Source organism: Terrapene carolina, unplaced genomic scaffold, assembly GCF_002925995.2.
Source record: "Terrapene carolina triunguis isolate 2854851 unplaced genomic scaffold, T_m_triunguis-2.0 Scaffold84, whole genome shotgun sequence".
Lineage (NCBI taxonomy): Eukaryota > Metazoa > Chordata > Testudines > Emydidae > Terrapene > Terrapene triunguis.
Window position 1 is genome coordinate 11,351,430 of NW_020664435.1, and position 12,135 is coordinate 11,363,564.

Consider the following 12,135-nt stretch of genomic DNA (forward strand, 5'->3'; position numbering starts at 1 on the left):
TGTAATTCACAAGAGAATTAAACGTTGTTTGGTAATATCTATTTTTGATTTATCATCTGCAATCATGACAGTATTGCATCTCAATTAGTAATAAATACTAGAAATACCATTTAAGGAAAATAGAATACTAAGTAAACTTTTTTGTTAGCGTTGTCATCAGAACTTTGAATCTTGCTTGAATAAATGTTTGAGGATGTTTGTACTTTAAAACAGAGAAAGCTAATAGGAAGAAAAATTCAAGTGCTGCTTCCTGTGTTAGTTGATAACTTAGATAATGGATAAAAGTGGTAGAAGTGTCGTTTCAGACTTTATATAAACAAAGAGCCAGTTCCACTATTAAATTAACATTTGAGAACCATCCATGATTGGGAAAATCCATAGTTTTGGTACAAGTACAGTTTAAATTATATGTCTGCATAACGAAATCTGATTCTTAAATGTGCAGTAAGTAAAGCCATGCTAATCATCAGAGTCTTTCAGATTTATTTATACAATGTGCTAATGAGATTCTCTGAACAAATACAAAATATCAAAATGAATAACAGAAATAATTATTAACAAACTTAGCCAATGTTAACTAAAGGGTTCAAAATCTCCACCCAAAAAAGGTCTTTAAACCTCTCAGGCAAAACAAAAACAAAAACCTATGTAAATGGATAGACCTTGCAGCAATCCCTGAAGGTCATCCTGAAGGATCACCAAGGAGAGTGAACTCAGAAGTTGAGGGCTCTTGACTGAGAACATGCTGCCATTATCTTCAGGACATTTAAGTGTGGAAGCTGTTATCTCAAGCACCTCAGCTGATCTCAACTGCCAGATTATAACATGAAAGGAGAGTCTGTTTCATTTGGGAGTTGAGAGTACCCTGCACTTTGCAGGATGGGGCCCATAAAGTAAAGCTTTCTGCACAAAGGAATTGCAATCTGAGTCAAGTCCTACAGGCAAGATTCTGGCCCACACTAAGGCCCCTTTGCACTGCTTGAGCCATGAGGATGCCATAAAGCTGCGCTAAAGGGACAGCAAGGGATTCCTCCTGTGTTAAGAATTCTTTGCTTGGGTAAAGGCTGCGCTGTGTCACTGTCTTCCAGCCTAGGGGTGTAGAGGGTGAACCAAGGGAGGGAGGGGCATACCTATAACACACACTGCATCTTGTCAGTACCTGGCTGTCCTATCAGGTCCTTGGGGCTGTTACAAGCCAATGTAACAGAGCAGCCCTGGCATTGCTCTAAGTTATGTTGGGGAATCGGGGAGCACAAAGTTGTACTTCGTTCTCCCGCAGCCCTAGGAGTAAATATAATAGTATTTTGGTCACACCGCTACTGAATGGTAAGTGCATTCTGAAAGAGATGTTTCCAACACAACTTTATAAAACTACCACTGAAGTTAACAAATATTTATTGCAGTGTCAGAGTATTAATTTATTATAATTAGAGGCAAGATGATAAAGCAAGGTAATACAGTATATTAAAAAAAAAAATTTGGCTTTGAATAGTTGGCAAATCAGCATTGTTATTAAGTAGCATTACAGTATTTAAGTTGTGAAATGAATGTTTTCTGCTCAGTGGCAAGTAACTCCTACCATATAACAAGACTGACTGTAAATTTGCTTATAGGTTTGAATGTAGCATTGATAACATGCAGCACAGAGCTGTGACTATGTTAAGGTGAACAGACAAAAACTTGATGAGCAAGAAAACATGAATGTTAAACTACATTGATTTTGTGCAGTGTTGTTGTAGTGGTGTTGGTCCCAGGATATTAGAGAGACAAGATGGGTGAAGTAATATCTTTTATTGTACCAACTTCTGTTGGTGAGAGAGAAAAGCTCTCGAGCTTACACAGAGCTTGAAAGCTGCTGTCTCTCACCAACAGAATTTGGTCTAATAAAAGATATCACTTCACCCATGTCTCTTTAAACTACATTGAAACATAATGGTGGTAAAGATTTTACCTGTACATACATGTTATTTGTTTACTAATCTGTTTCCGTGCTGTCCAAGTGTCCTTCAAGTATGTAATTCCATCAGAGAACATTTTTAAATGAATATTATTTTGAGTAAAATATTTACTTGAGTAAATTACTAATTTGATAGACTATAGCAGCTCCTGACCGTTCTATTACAGTGCACCATACTTAGGTCAGTAACTCATTAACAAAGTCTCTAACAGGCAGTAGTCTTTTGGGTCAATGCAAGTGTCATATGTGCAGTTAGCTGATGTGCACTAAGTGCAACTGAAAGTTTTCCTTGGAAGAAACAAATTTCCTTGTACATTTAAAAAATATGTTTCTTTTAAGTATCAACAGCAGTTGCATTTGAGTTTGATTTAGGAAAAACAGATAGGTAGTTACAGGTGCTTTAGAATGTTTGAAAGTGCACTACTAACATTTTTCCCTGTTGTATAATTAATCCCAAGAACATGTTGTTTTAAACAAAATTTGAAAATAAAAGGTTTAAAAGTTTTAGCATGGAGTTAATATTCATCATCAATTAAAGGTTCGTATGTCTGATTTTTAACTACAGCTATACTGATGGTGCTGCCTTAATATTTGTTACTTAAAATATTTTATACATAGTCTGTATTTTTTTAGGGTGTGTGGATCTTGTTTGCATTTGTTATAGCGGATGTAGTTAATTCTCCTTACATTTAGATAAGTGGGTGTTTTCTCCTAGCTAATTAAGCAGTGGAAACGGGAAGTATGTGTGACTGGGACATTTCTAAATATTCTGGGAAGTTTATGGATACATCCTGGTTAGGTGGTAGAGAATTTGTTAGTTGATCTTCAGCTTCTGATTCAGATTATTCTGTGTGTGCTTGAAAAGAAGCATTAGTAGAGTAAGATGTGTTTAAATAGCCTATCTTTGTAAAATATCATTGAAAGCTTGAAGTTCACTAATGGTAACATTTAAACCATGTGGATTGTTTGTGGGTTTTTTAGTATTTGAGTGCTCTTATCATTAATAAAAACTGAATTTGATTATTTTGGAAGAACTTGTTATTTCCATTAAATGTGTGTTTGATCTTAACACTGTTGTGGTGTTATACCACCACAATGGAAGCCTTTGCTAGGTGTGCAAATTGTTCACTTGGCCAACAATTTAAGCTGGACTCTAACCTCACTATCTGTACTACAGTGCCACTGGAAAGTAGAAATATTGTCTTTCTCTCCTTCCCAAGGGCAGCTGACCCCCTCCTCGCCAAAGAGGTGAACCCCTTGCCAGCACATGTGACTACAGACTATTACATTAATCTGTTTAGCCGCAGTACCAGCTGCTTGCATGTTTTTAATTATCTTATTAGATGGTATAACAGTGACCTATGAAATAAAATGAAGGTGAGTATTTTTTAACTTTTTTTACAGGCTATTTTTCTAAATTTATTTTAATGATTTAATAGTTACTTTTAGGGAGAGCTATAGATGCAGATATTCATTTTGTCTGTATAGAATCTAACATCTCAAGGACACTTATTTTCTTCAAAGGAGTTTTCATACATTAGTACTGCTAATAAAGATGTGGACTGAAAAAGCTCACTTTTCATACTTTTTTGTTGATTAACATATGTTCTGATTCTGAGACTTATGACCAATATGCTTAAATAATTTCTGAATAAATTTTTGAATCATACATGACTGTAATTTCTAGATTCCCAATATATCCCAACAAACCTTTTCTTTAGTGGGAACTAATTTCTATGACAACATTTGATCATTCAAAGTTCTGGGATGTGCAGAAACTGTGTGCTCCTCTTTCTGCTATATGCAGTGTTTTTGTATCTGTCTCTCTCTAACTAATAAAATATATTACCTCACCCATCTTGTCCCTCTTTCTGCTATTATTCAGGCAAAGAGATGATCTGGGTATGAAAAGATGTTGGCACACAATCTTCCTCTTCTTGACAGGCTCTGCTTCTCAGTTGTTTCCTCTCTCCCTGCAGGTTGGTCCTGCTGGCTGAGTGTTTTTCCTGTGCTCCAACCAGCTACTAGAATCCCTATGGAGTACACACCAAAGAAAGGAAGCAAGAGAGATAAGCTGTGTCTCCATTTCTCCATCCCTCTCCATCTGTCTGTCATAAGGCTAGTTTGCACAGTGCTCCCATCTTGTGTACCTCTTGTCCTCCCTTGCTAAGAAGCAGCTTTCTCCCAGCCTCACAATCATCCTTGGTTGTCTTCACTGATTTTTTTTAAAACCACCTGCAGGCAAGAATATGGCTCCTTTTTCTCATGTGGCCAAAGATCTCCTAGAGAAGAGGAAAATGGAGGCAAATCTGGAGCCCTCTGCCATTACAGTTGCCCCTTTTCTCCTCCTGCCTTCTATGTCCTCCATAAAGAACACCAAGAGATTGTTCCTATGTTTTTTCACATAGCTCAGACTAAAAATTAGAGCAGAAGGCCTACTGGGCTCCGATCTTTCTACAAGGAAGTTCCTTTCAGAGCTACGCTTCCTTGTCTACCCTTCTGTTTCCAAGGCTATCCCAACCCCACAAAGCTTTCACCTTACCAAGAAACCTGAAATAGATGGCTTCTCAGTTTGGTTGCCTGCTGGCAACAAGGCCTCCCAATTAAGATTTAATTTTGTCTGTACAACCTCAATCTCTCCTTGTAGTCCTCTGTTCTGACCCTTTTGAATCATTACATTTGATAGCCTTTAACCTTCTCTTAGTGGAGGTGGCCTGTTTGATTTCTGTCACTTCATCTCCACGTGTGGGCACTCCTGTTTTGATTTTCTCCTGGTTTTCTCCTTATGGGATTTTTCTCTGAATACCAGGAGTCCCTAAAAGACCCTCTGACATTTCCTGCAGAGAGCTTTGAAGATTTGCATTCTTCTCTAAATCATTTCAGAAATTCCCTTCCTTTCTCATCATGTTGGGTGCAGCTCTCTCCCATCCTCACAATCCTCCTTGGTTGTCTTCACTGTTTTTTTTTTTTTTTAAACCATCTGCAGGCAAGACTATGGCTCCTTTTTCTCATGTGGATGTATCTTGTCACTTTTTTAAATCCAGATTCTTTATTCCACAGCTGATCTCCTCTGTACAAACCTCTTCCTGGCCACTCCACTAGAGGAATTTCCACCTTTTTGAACCAAGAAGGAAGAAGCCTCAATTGAGGCATCTTGTCTCAACACTACTGTGTGGCTCTAACTACTTTAGCAAGCACTCATGGCAGGTGCTTTCTGTTCTCCCTAAGTAGTGGAGCTGCTCTTTATTTTCTGTGAAGCAGAGAAAGTAGTGCAGGCCTCCACTCTAGTTGCCCTTTTGGGTACAGGACATGGGTAAGTGGTTAGAAATAGGAGGGTGAGTGTAAACTAACATGCTTGAGAAGTTCTCAATTGGAGATCAGAGCCTATGAGAAGAATCGGGTGCCAAAATCATCTTTATCCACAAGGGCTCCTTGAGAGTTTGATGGTAAAAGGAGGAAAACCAAGGACTGGCATTGCCTTTCTCACATCCCCAGAAAGCATTTTTACATTTTTATTTTTTCGTACAGGAAAAGTACAGTGTGTACAGGTGTCATAGTATTGTGAGACTGTGTTTTTCATGAATTATTCAGTTGTTCACTGTGTGCGCCCAGTAAATGAGTACCTAGTATCTGATTGTATTGAATCAGGGTCTATCATTGATTTTAGTTTTCTGGTTCAAAAAAGAGCTGATAACATGGAAACTGTTGGTTCCATAAGAAGAATGTAATGGTTGGCTTGTAACCATCTGGCAAAGGGTATTCCTTTCCCTATCTTTCATTTCCCCATATTAATTAAATTATTACACTTCTTTTTTCCGTTAACGGTCGGTTTCCTCTCCCACTCTGATTTCAGACACTTCAGTGAAATGGGTCTGTTCATGAAACACCAGTTCAGCACTTTTCAGGGACATTAGTTGAAACTATTTGTACCCATAAGAAAGCCATCAATAAGGCATTCTTGGTGGAAGGTGTCTGGGTGAAATCTCTAAGGCTATGTCTACACTGCAATTAAAAACCCACAGGTAGCCTGTGTCAGCTGACTCAGATTTGTGGGGCTCGAGCTAAGGGGCTTTTTAATTGTGGTCTAGACGTTCAGGTTCAGGCTAGAGACCGGGCTCTAGGGATCTGCAAGGGGAGAGGGTCCCAGAGCTTGGTCTGCAGCTGACCCCCAAACATCTACACCTCAATTAAACAGCCCCTTAGCCCCAGTTAGCTGGGCTGGGCCAGCTGCGGGTGTCTCATTGCAATGTAGACATACCCTAAGTGCTCCTGTAACGTAAGTAAATAAGAAAGGTGCTCAGCTGTGGAAGTCTGACACAAGAAGTCAGAATGAATTCAGGTCTTCGTTTGTTTAGCAAGCACTTCAAGTCCCATCTGTTTGCACCAGCCTCACCTTAGTAAGAGATGGTGATTCATACAACATCCAAGGGTGGAACAGAGAACTTTGTCCTTACAAGGATCAAGCTGAAGCTAAATATTATGATGAATGTCTCAATATAGAAATAAAATGCAGTAGATATCAATACACCTTTTGCCTAAAATTGTAGCAGACAGTCCACTGAGAAGAGTGACCAAGGAAATAGCACCTAGTTTGACACACACATACAGTGTAATGAATCTGGTATAACATTGGTTGGAAACAATATAACTTACTGATGATTTTTAGATATAAATGGTACCACTAGATGTACAGGAATGATTTAGATAAACCATAGAACATACTGCAAAGAGGTTCTTTGGTAATCACTGATACAAATGACTTTTTCTTAATCGGCAAAATATATTCCAGTTGTTGATCTACTGTATGCACACAGTAACCACAGTGGTTAAATGTAGTTCATGTGAGTGAAAAACATTGCACTGGTTGCTAAAATGTTCCTAAACCCCAGCAAAATTGAAAACCACAATAATAGAATTACTGTTTGTTCTGAAATCTGAAGGAGGAGACACTTGTGGTAAGAGGAGGGAACAGAAAATGCATTTAACTGATAAACATCATCTTCCAAAACACAGTTTAATGAAAGGGTTTTGATGAAGAACAAAAACTGTAAATAAGCTGCATAGCATTTGGGGTCACTCTTGTCCTATTTGCAGAATTTAAAAAAAAATGTTCTAATTTATAGTAATCACCACCAGTCTTTTAATCATCTTTAAGTAAATAAATAAATAAACTCTGTGCATTAATGTCATTGTCTTGGGATTTAAAACTTTTTATAAATCCCCCATATCCTACACAGTCTGACAACTGTTCATTACTAAAAAGAGCATGAATTAAAATATTTATTAAAAGTTCTTAAGCACAGCAGGTCTAAGTAATGCAGTATCAGGATTCCTTTAAAACTCAAAGCTCAAATCATCTTTCTGTCAATGTGACTGAAATTGACAGATAAATGGCACTACATTCTTCTTGGCGTTGAGTTGCACATTTTCAGATCTTAATCATACTGGCGTTTGCTCCTTGGAGAGGAAAACTAGTCCATAAGGTTCTTAGTGACCTAAAAGCAAGAACATCTGCTGCAGAACCATGAGTGAGTTGTTGGCTGACTTTAGCAGCAAGGGAGCCTGCAGATGATCAATTCCTTTCTCAGCACTAGGTGTCATTGCAGCCAGTGGGATTTTAAATGGAGGAGTACTGTATTACAAGTTGCAACAGAACTACTGCAGCTTACCCAAGATAACTTGGTTTTCATATAGATTCTGCTGAAAGTAAATATGATTAGTGATTTTATTTTGCTAAAGAAACTACAATGCTGAAGTTATATGTAAGGTATATAATGAGCTGAGGACTGATTAGTTTGTTAGTCCAAAAAGTTTGAACAGAAATTTTTCCAAAAATAGTGTAAAACTGAAATAATTCTGAAGAGCAATAAGCATCATCTTGGAATGTAAGAATGCCTCTAATTTAACCTGCTGAATAAAACCAATCTGAACAAACAGGGAAAAAATAGAATATTTGTTTCATGAAATCACTAAGTCACTTGGACATGATGATGGTGTCAAAATGAATAGATTTGCAGAGAGAGAGGGGGGACATTTTTATGTCTTTCTAACCAGTAAGACTGCAATATGCTCATGAACTAAAACAAGTTGTAATTGATTGAGTCACCCTGCATGTCCTCATACAGTCAGTTGCATAAATGTTTTGAAATTGCAAATGTGTGTAAACACTTTTTTTTAAACTCTTGTAATGAGATCTCTGATGCAAGATAATTCTTTTCTGATGATTCTTCTGTGCCCTAGTTACACAAGTGCAGACTATCTCTAGTGAGGCAGGTGTCAACAAAGAGAAATACAGAAATGTTGGTACCCTCTAGCAGCACAGTTGCACCTCCACCCTTCCTGTGTGACTCTCTCTTTAGCTTGATGATTGTCAGAGCTGTAACTTTTAACTTTCATTATTAGCATCTACAAAACACTACAATTTTAGACCATCTTGAAAAGCAGGTGTTTGTATTGGTATAACAAGAGGACATAAGGGAAGTACTTGGGGCCTGGATAATAGTTTACTAGTAGATATAAATACAAGAAGTGGGAAACAACTAATTTAATGTTAGACCTATTTGTTTCCTGAATATTAACTCATGAGAACTAGTACGTGGTACCTGGAGGACTCACTAATTTAAAAAAAAGTGACTCTGCAATGCTAATAAAAAGTGTGCAAGGTCCTCCAGGTGGTGACCTCACACAGCTTATTAAAATGGTTTCTGTTCCAGAGGACTGGAGGGTAGCAAAGATGGTACATTTATTTACAAAGGGCTCTAAGGGTGATCTGGGGAATTAGACAGGCATGCCTTATATCTGTAAATGGCAAGTTGGTTGAAAAAAAAATTAATCCCCCCGTAACACCATGCTATGATAGGGTCTAGCCAGCACATTTTGTGTCAATCAAAATTCTCTCTCTCTAATCACTTGAAATTCTTTGTGTGTCAATAAATTAGTGGATAAAGGAGAAGCAGTGATTATAACTTATTTCCTTTCAAATGCATTTGACAAAATCCATTAACAGAGGCTTCTTTAGCTAAGTAGTCATGAGGTGAGAGGCAAAGTATTGTCATGGATCAAAAACTGGCTGGGAGGCAGAAAACAAAGACTAGGATTAAATGGTAAATTTTCTTCTTGACAAAAGGTTTCTCAAGGTCCCCTACTAGTTTCAATGCTGCCAGTTATATTAATGATCTGGAAAGGGGAGTGAGCAGTGAGGTAGCAAAATTTACAGATATGACAAACTTATTTAGGTTAGTGAGGACTGAGTAACTTCAGAGGAGCCTAACCAAAATAGATTAATGGGCAACAGAGTGAAGTTCAATGTTGATAAATGCAGAGAGGAAGAAAAATTAATATACTTGTATACCTTACATGGTTCTAAATAACTTTCCTGAGTGGATACTGCTCTTTGAGCATCCTTGTAGACCGCTCAATGAACACCTCTACTCAAAGTGCAACTGCAGTCAAAAAAAGCCAAACAAGATGTTAGAATGTACAAGGAATGGGATGAAGAGCAAAACAGAAAATATTATAATGCATTATAGAAATCAGTGGTGTGGCCTCATCTGGAATATCAGCGTAGTACTGGCACCCCAGTCTCAAAAAGGATATTGCTGGGGGTTCAGAGAAGGGCAATGTGATTTGATTGATATGGGGCATGGAAAAACCCTCATAACTGATTGGAAAAAGTTCTGATTATTTGCCTTAGAAAGGAGATGAATAAGAGGGGTCATGATAAAAGCATATTAAATAATGAGTGATATAGAGAAAGTAGATCAGGAGCTTCTGTTCTCCTTGTCTAATAACACAAGAAGGAGGGGGCATTCAATTAAATCAAAAGGTGGCAAATTAAAAACTTACTTTTACACATTGTGTAATTAGGCTGTGCAACTCACTGCCACATCCCTATCTCATTGCCACATGTCACTAAGGTCAAGATCTTCGGGAGATTTGAAAGGAGATTGTACATATATACAGCTAACAAGAATATCCAAAGTTCTTATAGTTAATGCTAACAAATTTTTGAAGGGATATTAAACCTTATGCTTCAAAGCTAAAGACAACTTCTAACTATTAGAGATCAGAATGAGACCTGTTTGGGATGAGGTTAGCAAATTACCCCACATCTGTCTCCTGCAGGTTCCTCTGAAGCATCTGGTGTTAGCCACTGTCATAGGATACTGGATGAACTACAGGTCTGATTCATTATGGCAGGTTCCTGTGCTTATCAGTTGATGAATTTCCCTGTCCTGACTAGGTGGTTGAAAAGGCTTTAGTAGAATGAGCTTAGAACTTGACAGGAGACGAGACAGCATCCTCCCTGGAGCTTATTTGGTCATTATTGCTTCTGTCGTCTTTTGTCATGTTATCTAAGATTTGCAGAACAGTTAAATATAGCTTGAAACATAGTACCACCCACAGACTTCCTGCCTGACCTTGGACAGATTGCTCTGTTTCCCTTTGCCACAGTTTTCCCATCTGTAAAAATGAGGACATTTCTGTACCTCATAGGCTTAATATATTGATGTTTATGAAGAGTTCTTGATACCACAGTGATTGCTGTAGAAAAGCGTATACAAAAAATAAAGCAGCTGTATTCTTCTGGCAGTGGACTTGTGGTCATTACTTAAATGAGGAGAACTAGCAATGCAATGTCATGATGGTGAAAAATACAACTTTCTTACTAGTAATTGGAATTCTCAAAGTTATTGCCTCCAAGGTCCTCACTTGCTTTCTCTCCTACCTCAGTTATAAAGAGTATCTGTCTCTCTTCCATGCAGGAACTAGGGACGTATGTGCCATTCACCTCTCTTCTCTCATGGTCTCTGCAGCTCTTTCTCAGAGCAATGGGATTTTCTGAGTGCTTAGCACTTCAAGTGCCTAAATGGGGATCATATAAGTACCTTAGGTAGATAAATGAGACCTGAGTTCGATTAATATGACTTCATAGCGGACCCAAGATTTTCTCCGCATGCTATATCTGTGTGGAAGTTCTGGACAGAACAGGAAAAATAATTGTATTTTCCAAGCAAAAACAGTCACTAGTCCAGATGGGGAAGGTGGTGCTTGAGGGTGAATACACTATCTTTGTTTCAGGTTTGTTTTGCTCTATATACTTGTTGAGTGGTCCTCAAAAATACCGTTCTTTTTATTTTCCCATTTATGTGCAGTAAACGCCTGTACTTTCATCACATTGCTTTCTGCTACTTCCCCTTTTTAAAATGCCATTTTATGCTGTCATAAATAAAACAAATTCTGTGTGTTTCTTGGATGCATGCAGGAGCTGTATGTTTGACAAGAGCTGTTGCTTTCATTTAAATGTAAATATTACATTTAGATATTCAGATTTTCTCATCAATAATGACCTCAAATTGCAGAGCATAAGGCACAATAATTAGGGAAATCATTTAGTCTGACAGCATATAGCATCAGTAACTTGTTGCTTCATTGGGTGCTTGTGGAGGTTGAGTTGGGGTCTCAGCAAATTTAAATAAAAACATTTTAAATAAGTAAACTGAATAAAAATGGCAAATGAGGTTTACTGGGCCCAGGTACATTGTGGTACTTCACATCTTTTTTTCTGACAGTAACAGCATTGCTTAAATTTTTTTTTAACCCATTTCCTTCGGGTCATTCTGCTACGGATCCTTTTTCCCCCCCACTTGAGTAGTGGCCCAGAGCAGGGAACCAGCCTATAGATCATGATCTGGAATCTAAGTGTAAATGCTTGAGCCCCAACAGTAGTGTTATAATATCCTCTCCTGGGCTACTGTGTGTAACATTTGTTATCTGAATATTGTTTTAAGGATTAAACTGTTGTGCTTCATAATGAAAAAAAAATCTTTAAATAAAAATAAGTTTAAAATATTTCCAGATACAGGAAGCAGAAGAGCTGTGTACAGTTCCTAATTGCCTTTTAGATAGTACGAGTTCCCTCATTACCAGTGATTTAAGCTAAAAATGAAGCAATTATAGATAACAGTGTTTATCTGGTTGATCTTGGCACCTGCAGTCCTAATGCTCAAGCTTTTCCCATTTTGCTGATGTTCTTAATTTCCACCTCTTTACTTCCACTGATTTTAATGCCTGGTGTCCAATATGAAATCCTACCTTGTTTGAATACTATACTGTGTAAAGGCTCCTTGTTGTAGCTAGTAGACTTCCTAGGATATGTGTTCATGTAAATCAACAGG

General features: G+C 37.8%; 1 protein-coding gene across 4 annotated transcripts in view; it reads left to right on the top strand.

Annotated features, from left to right (window-relative positions):
- TBC1D5 (TBC1 domain family member 5) overlaps positions 1-12,135 on the top strand; it is a 472,654-nt gene that overhangs the window by 228,034 nt on the left and 232,485 nt on the right. The window lies entirely within an intron of this gene.